At 40.4% G+C, this 12,416-nt stretch overlaps 1 protein-coding gene across 2 annotated transcripts in view; it reads left to right on the forward strand.

Moving 5' to 3' along the window:
* Positions 1–12,416, forward strand: part of PRLR (prolactin receptor) — a 142,536-nt gene that overhangs the window by 72,048 nt on the left and 58,072 nt on the right. Inside the window, exon 2 of one of the 2 annotated variants that reach the window (XM_043967610.1) lies at positions 1,324–1,385. The exons of the other annotated variant lie outside the window; for it this stretch is intronic. The gene's annotated coding sequence lies outside the window, so the exon portion shown is untranslated. The remainder of the gene's footprint in view (positions 1–1,323; positions 1,386–12,416) is intronic. 2 annotated transcript variants of the gene reach the window in all.

Consider the following 12,416-nt stretch of genomic DNA (forward strand, 5'->3'; position numbering starts at 1 on the left):
TGATTTTGATTACATTAAATTAAAAAGGGTTTGTACAAACAAAAGCAATGCATCCAAAATTAGAAGGGATGCAGAAAGCTGGGAAACAATTTTTACGGCCAGTACTTCTGATAAAGGCCTCATTTCTAAAATATATAGGGAACTAAATCAAATTGATAAGAATCCAAGTCATTCCCCAATTGAGAAATGGTCAAAGGATATAAACAGGCAGTTTTCTGATCAAGTTCTCTTATACAAAATGACTAATATGGAAATATTTTACATAATTGCACATGCATAAACTATATCTTATTGCTTACTGCCTCAGGGAGGGGGGAAGGGAGGGAGGGAGGGAAGGAGAAATAGAATTTGGAACTCAAAACCTTAAATGAAAATATTACTTATTTTTTTAAAGTCAATGAGGATCTGAATCAGACTACTACCCATGTATTCAGAGAGAAGAGATAGAGAGATTCAGGATAGAGAGCGCACAGTAGACAAGACATACATAGCAATTGATAGGATGTAGTTCTTGAAAGAGGAGAAGAATAAATATGCATTTGGGAGTAGAAGTCTTAGAGCAGATATGAAGCACTCTTTGACACCATGAAAAATGATAAGCTCAAAGAAAGCAGTGAATATTTAACTATTGAATGAATAAAAAGATTAAACCTTCCTGAGAGGAGGAGGCTGAGAGCAGCTGAAAAAAAAAACAAAACCAATATTCAGCACTCCAGAAGGTCAGCTCCAGATAACAGCCAGTTCCTCCCCCACCCATATTTACAATTTGGAAATTGTTTTGCCAAGAAGGACAATAATAATACAGTAGCATCAAAGTAGAGGTCTCTTGTAAAATGACGAACCTTCTGGAACATAGCACCAAATTTCTTTCAAATCTATTCAGCAAGATTATTGTTAAACCCTATGAGGGGGCAGCTAGGTGGCATAGTGGCTAAAGCACTGACCCTGGATTCAGGAATACCTGATTTCAAATGTGACCTCAGATACTTGCCACTTGCTAGCTGTGTGACCCTGGGCAAGTCACTTAACCCTCATTGCCCAGAAAAAAAAAAAGAAAAAAAAATCATGACTGAACCCAGGCTTCTTTTCAACAAGCATCTATTAAGTACTTCTTTTGTGCCAGGCAGTGTGTTAAGAACCCAAAGATATAAGCACAAAAACAATTCTAGTCCTCTAAGAGTTCTTACACCCTTCTCATGAGTGAGAGATCTGGCAAAAGCACAATGTGCCTAGCTCCCTCCACAATGCTGCAGAGACCAAATGGCATTGCTACTGATGCAAAGGTTTTCTGTCTGTGCTAAAACCAGCCCTTTCCTCTTATAGCTAATCGACTGATCTGTTCATGGAGGAAAACACCAAGGATGCTACACAAGCCAACCCAGAAGGTAAGGTGTCCTTGTCCATCTGCCTGGTAGGCTGCTTTTCTACCCAGGCTATAGACTGGCAATAACACTACTATTTGCGTTTACCTATAGTCCCCCAAACATTCTCTATTGTCCTTCTTGCAGTTCCCCAGGATGTTCCCAATCTTCACAGCCTGTTTCACTTCAGAAAATCTGAACTGTGTACCCCTTCTCTGGCCTTCAAAACATCCTCCTATCCCTTTCTCAGGGAACTTCCAGTAAACCCCTGCAGTTGCTCCCTGTGATCTGCCTTTGTCTTTCATTTCAATTCATGGAATAATAGAAACACAAGCTCTCAGGGTAGAAAGGGGCTCAGAGGCCATCCCATCTAATCCATACCTGAACAACAGCCCTCTAAGACAAACTCAAGTGATCATTCAGTTCAAAAAACATTGGGGGGGGGTAACTTTAATTTTATTTGTTCCATCAGTGAAAATCTACTTTCTCTCCACCTCCTTCCCTGCCCCAACTAAAACAAAAACCAAACCCTTGTAACAAATATGCATAGTCAAGAAAAGCAGATTCCCACACCATCCATGTCCAAGTAGTAAAGTCTCAGCCAATACCATGAGTCCATCACCATTCTACCAAATGCATAGCACAGTTCATCATCAGTCCTCCGGAATTGTGCTTGGTCACTGTGTTGATCAGAGTTCTTCCAAAGCTTTTTTCAACGTTGGTTAAGGCCCTCCTATGTGTAAAATACTCTGCTAAGCAATGGAGAGAGAGAGAGAGAGAGAGAGAGAGAGAGAGAGAGAGACAAAGGGAGAGACAGAGACAGAGACAAAGAGAGAGACAGAGACAGAGGGAGACAGAGAGACACAGAAGACACAGAGACAGACAGAGACAGACAGACAGACAGACAGACAGACAGACAGACACAGAGACTGCCCCTGACTTGAAGGCGTTTACATTTCTGGGAGAGGGGAGTTGAGAGGGAAGAAAGTGGGGTGCTGATACTATGGATAATACAAATGTATAATACAAAGAAGTGAATAATAGCAGGTACACAGGAGAGGTCCAGAGCAGATGGTCTAGGAAAACTTGAGGAAAAATCACCATAACCTCTGTCCACTTCCTCTCAATCAGATAAGGAAGCCTGAACTTAAGACTATGGTCTTTGGTCCCACTATGAAATCTAAGTACTTTCTCCCTCTCTTTTTAAAAAATTTCCTTTTTGTTATGAATTTCAAGAAACACCACTATTTAAATATACAAAGAATTGAAAAGCAAATTGTATATGAAAACATGAACTTCTATTGTGTATCCTCTTCTTCATCTGGTATCAGCCCCAACAGTCATTTCTATCACTTCCAACAGGCATTTGACCAAAAACTACTTACTACCCACAACCTCCTTGTCTCATGGTTATGAAATTCATTTAATTCAAAGGGCCAGCTGTGTGACAGGCACTGTGCTGATGACACAGAGGCAAAGGTGAAATAGCCCCTGCCCTCAAGCAGCTTTCATTGCATTGAGACAGGGGAGGGGGCATGTATACAGATATGTAAATACAAAATATATACAAAATAAATACATATACAAAGTAATTTCACAAGGCACTAACAACTGGAGGAATCAAGCAAAGCCTCTTGTACAAGGTGGCATTAAACTAAGCCTTGAAGAGAAAAAAGGGTTCCAAGGACTGAGGTAAAAAGGGAAAAATTTCAGATTCCAGTCTGGATGCCATCTCCAACGAACTGCACCCTGAACTCTCTCAGTTAATTTCTTTTGTCCCACCCCACCCCTAAAAATCCCACTGTTTCCTAAGATAGATGTGTGGACATTCACGCCCTCCCCTAGTCAGCTACAATGTAAGTCACAAGTGCTATTCTCATTTTACAGGTAGAGAAAGTAAGACCCATAGCTTTTCTATCTGTTATCCAATGACATGAAATTTATAACTTTTAACCATGGAGTAACATCTATAATCATAAAGCCACACTTCTCATTTGGAAATCATGAAAAGTAATGGGGAAGTGAGACAAATCAAGGAGTCAAAGTTAAGGAATGGTCCAGCTGAAATAAAGCCCTTTGAGTCTTTTATTGATTGATTGATTGATTGATTGATTGATTGATTGATTGATTTAGAATTTTCCCCAAGTTACATGTAAAAACAAATTTTCACATCAATTTTTAAAACTTTGTGTTCCAAATTCTCTTCTTCCCTCCTCCCACCCCCTTAAGAACTCAAGCAATTCAATATAAGTTATATATGTGCAGTCATGCAAAACATTTCCACATTAGTCAGGTTATGAAAGAAAACAGGCAAAAAAAACAACTTTAGAAAGAGGAACTAAGAAAAAAATTATACTTCAATCTGTATTGAGATACTATCAGTTCTTTCTCTGTAGATGGATAGCATTTTTCATAAGTCCTTCTGATAGCATCTTGCTTATCATTTCCTATAGCACAATAGCATTACATCCTAATCTCATCCTATAATTTGTTCAGCCTTTCCCCAAGTGATGGGCATCACCCCAATTTCAAATTCAACTTTTTTTCAATCTCTCTTTGAGTCTTTAAAAGGATCCCCAGATACTAACTAAATGACCTCTGGTGGTGGTGTACTATGTGGGCATTCAGAACTAAAGCATAGGTAAACTTCCTGGGTCTTAGCCACCCCTGGCCCAAAGTTATCTTGAAGCAACATCTCTATTTGAAATCATTAAGTCTCAGTGGGCTGAGATGGACAAAGATTTAACTGAACATTAGCAGGAATAGTACATCCTGTCTGAAATATGGGATGAAATGCTGAGGAGCAAGATGGGCACAGGAGAGGAAACAGCACCCTCCAGATGTACAATATCTGGATCCTGAAACAGTAATAATGGAACTCATGAGTGAGACATTGTCCCTGCCTTTTACTTCCTTTATGTACTTCCCATCTCAGTGCTCCATGTCCAGTGTTATGTGGTTGAAGGAAAAGTGAAAATTAGAGAGCTGAATAATGATGAAAGCTGTAAGTGCTACCTTTGGTGTGCCAGCCTTTACACAAGGGGCATGTTCCTAAAAGGTGGAATGAAAAGTAGAATGGTATTTTCAAAGGTCTCAACACTAAGAGCCAGAAGGAAGCTCAGAAATCAACTGGTCCAAGCTGTATTGCCTGCTTTGACATTCCTAAGAATTAGTCATTGAGCCTCAGCTTAAAAAGAATGTGAATAAACGAACACAAGCAACTACATACAATCAAGTTATATACAAAATATTTTGGAAATATTGCAATAGAGGGAAGGCCCTGCAATTAAGAGGGATGGAGAAAAGCTTCCTATAAAACACAGAATTTTAGCTAGGACCTGAAAGAAGCCAGGAGGCAGAAATAAGGAGGGAGAGTATCCCAGACATGGGGAACAGCCAGGGAAAATTCTCTGTATCAGGAGATGAGTGTCTTATTCAAGCAATGGCAAGGAGGTCATTGTCATTGGTTCAACCAGAATGGGACACATTCCAGCTTATCTGTTTCTTTGCTAAAATCAGGTACCTAGTCTTACACACAATACTCCAGAGGCTAGGGACTTGGAAAGGAGAGTATCAGATTTACCAGCTCCATTGTTTGAGACATCATGTCTCTCTCTCTCTCTCTCTCTCTCTCTCTCTCTCTCTCTCTCTCTCTCTCTCTTTATTTGCAGGGCAATGAGGGTTAAGTGACTTGCCCAGGGTCACACAGCTAGTAAGTGTCAAGTGTCTGAGGCTGGATTTGAACTCAGGCCCTCCTGAATCCAGGGCCAGTGCTTTATCCATTGTGCCGCCTAGCTGCCCTAAAGACATCATCTCTTAGTACAGTCTAGGACAACTTTTAGCTTTGGGGGTTGCCATGGCATTTGGCTAACTCCTATTCAGCTGGTATTTCACTAACTATTCCAGATATTTTTCAGCTACACCTCACTCATCCTGGATTTTTAAGATGGAATTTTTTAATTTTACAGAGATCAGCTCCAAAATGAGGATAGAATAATAGGACAAAAATGGTAGGATTACATTTAACAATAAATTTTATTTGATTGAAGACATGTCACCTGTAATATGATTTCTACAATGATATTAAATACCTTTTCCAATGCTCCATCATGGTGTAAAAGTGACCAGCATTCAATTTTTTTTTTTTTTTTGCGGGGCAATGGGGGTTAAGTAACTTGCCCATGGTCACACAGCTAGTAAGTGTCAAGTGTCTGAGGCTGAATTTGAACTCAGGTACTCCTGAATCCAGGGCCGGTGCTTTATCCACTGCACCATCTAGCTGCCCCCAGCATTCAATTTAATGAACAAATATTTATTAATCACCTTCTATGTCTATGACACTGTGTGAGACACCAGGAATACAAAGAAAGTAAATAGATACTCCCTGCCTTCAAGTAGCTCACAATCTAATGGAGGAGACAATATGCAAAAAAACCCTATATATAAACAATGTGTGTTTGTATACACACACACACACACACACACACACAGGAGAAATTGGAGAAAGAAGAGTCTAGATGCAAGGAAACGACTTAAGCCTAGTCAAGACCAGAGATGATAAAGTGGCAGCTGTGTGAGTAGAGAAAAATAAATTCAAGAGATATGGAGGCAGAAACAAGTAAACTTGGTAAAAAGTTCAATATAGTTTGTGAGGGAGAGGGAGAAGCTAACAATGACTCCAAAATTGCAAAAATGGGTGAGTGGAAGGAGGTTGGTGACCTTAACCCAAATAGGTAAGATTGAAGAAGAGACAGGTTTCACTCAGGAAAATGAGTATTATTTGGAACTTGAGTTTGAGGTGTCTATGGGGCATCCAAGAAGAGACATTCAGCTTGCAGTTGATGGGGAAAGACCAGAATTCTGAAGAAAGATTAAGGCTGAATACATAGATTTGGGAGTGAACAGCATAGAAATGATACTTGAACTTATGGGAACTAAGGAGCTAGTCAAAGCAGAGATATTTGTACAAACAAAAGATTCCCCATGAGAGAATACTGGAGAATTACCATATTAAGGCAATTCTAGCGGGACTATGAACAGAGATATGCTGAAATTTACTCTACTGGCTCTAGAGTAAATTATTAATTTTTTAATGCAACCCTTGCATTTAATTCTAATTTTTTTTGGGGGGGGGCAAGGTAATGAGGGTTAAGTGATTTGCCCAAGGTCACACAGCTAGTAAGTGTCAAGTGTCTGAGGCTGGATTTTAACTCAGGTCCTCCTGAATCCAGGGCCAGTGCTTTATCCCCTGTGCCACCTCGCTGCTCCAAAATGTTAAATTTTTATTGTGAACATTTACACCTGAGAAATGAACATCTGCTACAAATCAGGGCTCAATTCATTGTTCTGTTGATTGTCTACACTTCAGACAAAGAAATTAAAGCTATCTATAATCATATGAAAAAATGCTCTAGATCACTATTGAGCAAAGAAATGCAAATTAAAACAACTCTGAGGTATCACCTCACACCTATCAGAGTGGAAAATATAACAAAAACAGAAAATATTGGGTATTAGAGGGGATGTGGGAAAGCACTAATCCACTGCTGATGGAGTTGTGAAAAGATCTGACCATTCTGGAGATTGATTTGGAACTATGCCCAAAGGGCTATAGAACTGTGCATATGCTTTGATCCAACAATATCCCAAAGACATCCCCAAAAAGAGGAAAAGAGCTATTTGTACACAAATATTTATAGCAACTCTTTTTGTGGTGGCTAAAAATTGGAAATCAAAGAAATGCCCATCAATTGGGGAATGGCTTGAAGAAGCTGTGGTATATGATGGTGGTGGAATATTATTGTGCTATAAAAAATGACAAGCAGGATGACTTCAGAAAGGCCTGGAAAGACTTGTATGAACTGATGCATAGTGAAGTGAGCAGAACCAAGAGAACATTGTACACAGAGACAACAATATTGTTTGATCAAGAACTGTGAATGACTTAAATATTCTCAACAATATGATGATCCAAGACAAACCCAAAGGACTATTAATGAAACATACTATCCAACTCCAAAGAAAGAACTGATATTGATGGAACAGACTGAAGCATGCTATTTTTCACTATCTTTCATTGTTTTCTTTTATCCAAGTTTTCTTATAAAAAATAACTAATATGGTAATGTTTTACATTAAAAAAAGAAAGTGATGAATAAAACATCAGTAATACAGGTTAAATTTAAAAGTGTGTCATGATTATAAACCAGGGGAAAAAAAGCAAGACTCCAAAGGAGGGGTCAAACTGATAAGAAATCCAGAAGAGAGCAGTGTCATGGAAACTGAGGGAGGAAAGAGTATCCAGGAGGTGAAGATGGTCAACAGTATCTAAAGCTACCAAGAGATTAAGGAGGATGAAGTCTGAGTGAAGATCATCATATTTAGCTATTATGAGATTGCTGGTAACCAGAGAGAGAAAAAGAGAGAGAGAAATTTAAGATATTCAAGTGAGATGTAAGGTTATAGAGGTAGAATATAGAAGACTAGATATGGGGTGACAATTTGAGGGGATAAAAGGGTTAATTGAAGAGGGGTTGGCATTGTTTTTTGGTTTGGGGTTTTTGTTTTTGTTTTTTGAATCTAGAGGACCTAATCACATTTGTAGGCATTAGGAATAGAACCAGGAATAGGGAGAGGCTGGAGATGAGGCTTGGGCAGCTAGGTAGCACAGTGGTTAGGGTGCCAGGCCTGAAGTTAAGAAGACTTGAGTTCAAATCCAGCCTCAGACACTTACCAGCTGTGTGACTCTGGGCAAGTCACATAACCCTGTTTACTTCAGTTCTTCATCTGTCAAATGAGCTGGAGAAGGAAATGGAAAGACACTCCAATATTTCTACCAAGGCAACCTCAAATGGGATCATGGAGAATCAGACAGGACTAAAACAAATGAATAAGAAGATGAGAATGAAAGAGAAAAAGAAAGAGACTGAACTATGGGCAAATTCCTGGAGAAGACAGTAGAGGATTGGATTGAAAGCACAAGTAAAGAGGTTTGCCTTGTCAGGGAGAAGAGCCACTTCTTCCTTGAAGGTTTTTGAAAGCTCTGAGAGTGGAGCACAAGCTCTTAGAGGTTCTTTAAGTTGGGAAGGCTTAAAGTATGGAAGCCACGGACTCTGAGTCTGTAATCTCGGGGACAAGCTTATATAAATTATAAGAGGCTCATCACCAGGCAGGTGATGTAGAATGAGTTTATTTGTCCACAGCAACCCTCTAAATTTACCAAGTCACAGAAGGGTGGTAAATTGTGTGGAGACAGGGAGCATCTATGATGGGGAAACCCCAGACCTGTGAAGAATTAAAGTGTAGTGGAACTCTCTAAAGGCAAATGTTTCTAAAAACAAAGAATCTTCTTGTAATGGGCTCATTGAGTTGTCTTTAAGTGGCTCCACCAGTGATGTGGCCATTGGCTTAGCTCAGAATCACTACCTAGTGCTTTATAAAGGTTTCGAGAAAGTAGGACCAGAAGTGCAGAGTGAAACAGTATGAGGGAACCAATGGTGAAATCAAAGCACCTGGCCTCACATCCCAACTCTGCCACTTACCACCTGTGTGACCTTGGACAAGTCATTTAACCTTCACGGGCTTCACTTTCTTCATCTGTAAAATAAGGAGATGGGACTAGGTGGATTTTTGAGCCGGTAACAAGCATTTATTAAGCACCTACCTTGTGATAGGTAATATGCTAAGCTCTGGGTATACAAAGAATGGCAAAAGATGGTCCCTAGTATCAAGGAACTCACATCCTAATGAGGGAGAGAGCATGCAAACAAGACCTATACAGGATAACTTGAAAATAATCAAGAGAGGAAAGGCACTAGCATTAAGGGGGATTGAGAAAGGTTTCTTGTAGAAGGTGAGACTTTAGCTGGATTTGAAGGGGGCTAGGGAGGCCAGGAGACAGAGATGAGGTTGAAGAGAATTTTTACATCCCTCCCATCTCTCCATTACAGTCTTCTATGAGTGTCCAAAAAGGTCCAGGCCTGGGACTGAGCACCTCCTAATGGATACTAGCTGTCACATGCCATTGGTGTCAACTTGCCCATTTCCAGGTCAGCCTGGAGGCCCTTTCCTTCTGCCCTCAGGCTGCTTGGGTCAACTTGCATTCCCTTCCCCCACCCCCAAGGCTGAGCTTCATTTTTCAGGGATGATTCTAGTACCAATGATGGTTGCAGACACTCAGGCAGTTGAATTATGTGTCTTTCCAAGATAAACAACTCCAACTGAGTCCCAGGATTAAACAAAAGTCCCAGGGGGAAGCAATTAACCATATAAGAAATCAATGTAAGGGGCATGTTGGAAAAGAATTAAAAGAAAATGAAAAGGGAAAAAGTATAAGACATGGCTAGTTCCCATTCCTAAGTAGTACATAGCAGTTTTCTAAGGCCTTTGATGACTAATTTCCTGGTCCTGAGGGCTAACTCTGCTAAACAATCCAATGATAATAATAATAATAGACCTATAGTTAACAGTATAATAGCAGCAAAAATAATGAAATGAAGATGTAGCAGAGGTACAGGAATAACTGGCATCCATGCCCAAGGGCAGAACCCTCAATCCCCCTCAGTAGCATTGCCAACCTCTGACTAACTTTGAGCTTTCTCTACTCATCCAAATACTGCCATGTCCCCATAACTCTTCTCATTTCTATGTCTTGAAGGATTTAAGTTTAGATGTGACAGTCTGGCTCTATCTCTTACTACTGACGTGATCTTGTACTCTCTGGGTCTGAGTTTCCTCATCTATAAAATGGTTGCATTGGACTTTAAGAGCCCTTCTACCTTGGCACTTTATGACATCATGACTTCTCTACCCTATAAACCATAGCATCGTAGATTGAGAGCTGAAACGGACTTTAAAGTGATCTGGTCAACCCTATGTTTTACAGATGAGGACACTCAGACTTAGAAAAAGTTAGTAACTTGTCCAAGGTTGCAGAGTTAATAACTGGAAAAGCTAAAAATCAAACTCAGGTCATTTGACTCTCTCAGGAGTTCTTTACCAGGGATCCGTGAACTTTTTTTTAATGAGGGAATTGGGGTTAAGTGACTTGCCCAGGGTCACACAGCTAGTAAGTGCCATGTGTCTGAGGCAGGATTTGAACTCAGGTCCTCCTGAATCCAAGGCCAGTGCTCTATCCACTGTGCCACCTAGCTACCCCATCCACGAACTTTTAAAAATATTTTAATATCTGTATTTCAGTGGAATTTGTTTCCTTTATAATCCTGTGCATTTTATTTTAAACACTTAAAAGCATTATTCTGAGAAAGGGTCAATAGGATTTAGCAGACTGCCAAAGGGTTCTATGACCCAAAGAAAAGTCAAGAACCCCTACTCTAGATCTGTTTTTCTTTCTACTATACCCCGTGGAGTGAAAGCTCTTTGATGAACAGGAACTATTTCATTCTTGTCTTTGTATGCTTACTCCCCAACAAGTTGCTTGACACATAGCAGGTGCTATTTAATAAATGTTTGTTGGTTGGTTGATTAAGATACCATGCTGCCTTCCGAATAGGATAGAAGGGGAGCATGCTAGGCTTTGGGAGATATCTTCTACATGGCTCCTGATGGAAGGTGAGATGTTTCTTTTTTTAGGAAATGAGTAAAAATCAATTCCCAGACAGCAGTTGCCTACTCCTTGAGAGCAGGGATGCCGCATGGTAAATTATGTAATCAATCACAGGCTATGTGAATTTTGGTGGAGATGGAGAAGGGACAGAGTTGTAGAGCATGGAATACTGCCCAAGCTGAGGATACCTGGATGGGTTGCTGGAGATAGAAGCCCTGAACACCAAGAAGGCTGCATGGTGACCCAGGCCCCAGAAGGCAAGGGAAGAGGGTGCTAGAAGTGACTTTTTGCTGTCTTTCACAGAGGATACCCTTATCTTCTGTCTCCATGCCCTTGCATTGGTTTTTCACATTCCTCATAGCTGGAATGAACTCTCTCCTGACCTGCAGCTCGTAGAATCTCTTGTTTCCTTCACCTCTTAGCTTAGGCACTACCTTTTATCTGAAGCTTTTCCTGATGTCCACTTCCCTCCCAAGTCCTTGTGCCCTTCTTCCCAAAATTACCTTCTATTAATTTTGTATACATTCTATACATACTTATTTCTGTACATGTTGTCTTCCATGATGGTCCTTGAGGGCAGAGCCTCTTTCATTATTGTGTTTGTTTCTCTAGCAGTTAGCACAAAGTTTGACACATTGTCAGTGCTTAATAAATACTTGTTGAAGGGGCAGCTAGGTGGCGCAGTGGATAAAGCACCAGCCCTCGAATCAGGAGGATCTGAGTTCAAATTCAGCCTCAGACACTTGAGACACTCACTAGCTGTGTGACCCTGGGGAAGTCACTTAGCCTTCATTGTCCCACCAAAAAAAAAAAACTAAATAAATAAAAACTTGTTAAGGGGGCAGCTAGGTGGCATAGTGGATAAAGCACCAGTCCTGGATTCAGGAGGATCTGAGTTCAAATCCGGCCTCAGACACTCAACACCCTGAGCAAATCACTTAACACTCATTGCCCCGCAAAATAAATGAATTAATGAATGAATGAATAAATAAATAAATACTTGTTGATTTTTGATTAAAGAAAAACTTCACCTCCTCTTCAAATTTGCCTAAAGCTAGCCCTTTAAAGCACAGAAATTTCAGTCACCAATGCCCCAATGTGAACCACTTTATATGCAACCTGGTACCTTAAAGTGGTGCTGAGACCTCAAAAGATTAATACCATAGCCATATTTCCTCCATAAAACAGGAACTGTACAGCAAAGGGGACTATTGTGCTTTATATAAAGCCCCAATGCAGCAGGTCCCAAAGTACTCCTCAAACACAAGAATGACAGCCTTGTTCTCTCTGTGGCAGTTGGATTACATTTGTTTACCTTGGCCCCAGGGGGTAGAACTAGGACCTGTGGATGGGAAGGACTGAAGGGCAGATTTTGGCTCTGACAGTCAAGGCTGTCCCTCAGTGGAATGGGCTGCCTCTGAGAGTAGTAAATCCCCTATCATTAGAAGTTTTCCAGCATAGGCTGAATGACCACTTATCCAAAATGCCAT

Source organism: Dromiciops gliroides, chromosome 1, assembly GCF_019393635.1.
Source record: "Dromiciops gliroides isolate mDroGli1 chromosome 1, mDroGli1.pri, whole genome shotgun sequence".
Taxonomy (NCBI): domain Eukaryota; kingdom Metazoa; phylum Chordata; class Mammalia; order Microbiotheria; family Microbiotheriidae; genus Dromiciops; species Dromiciops gliroides.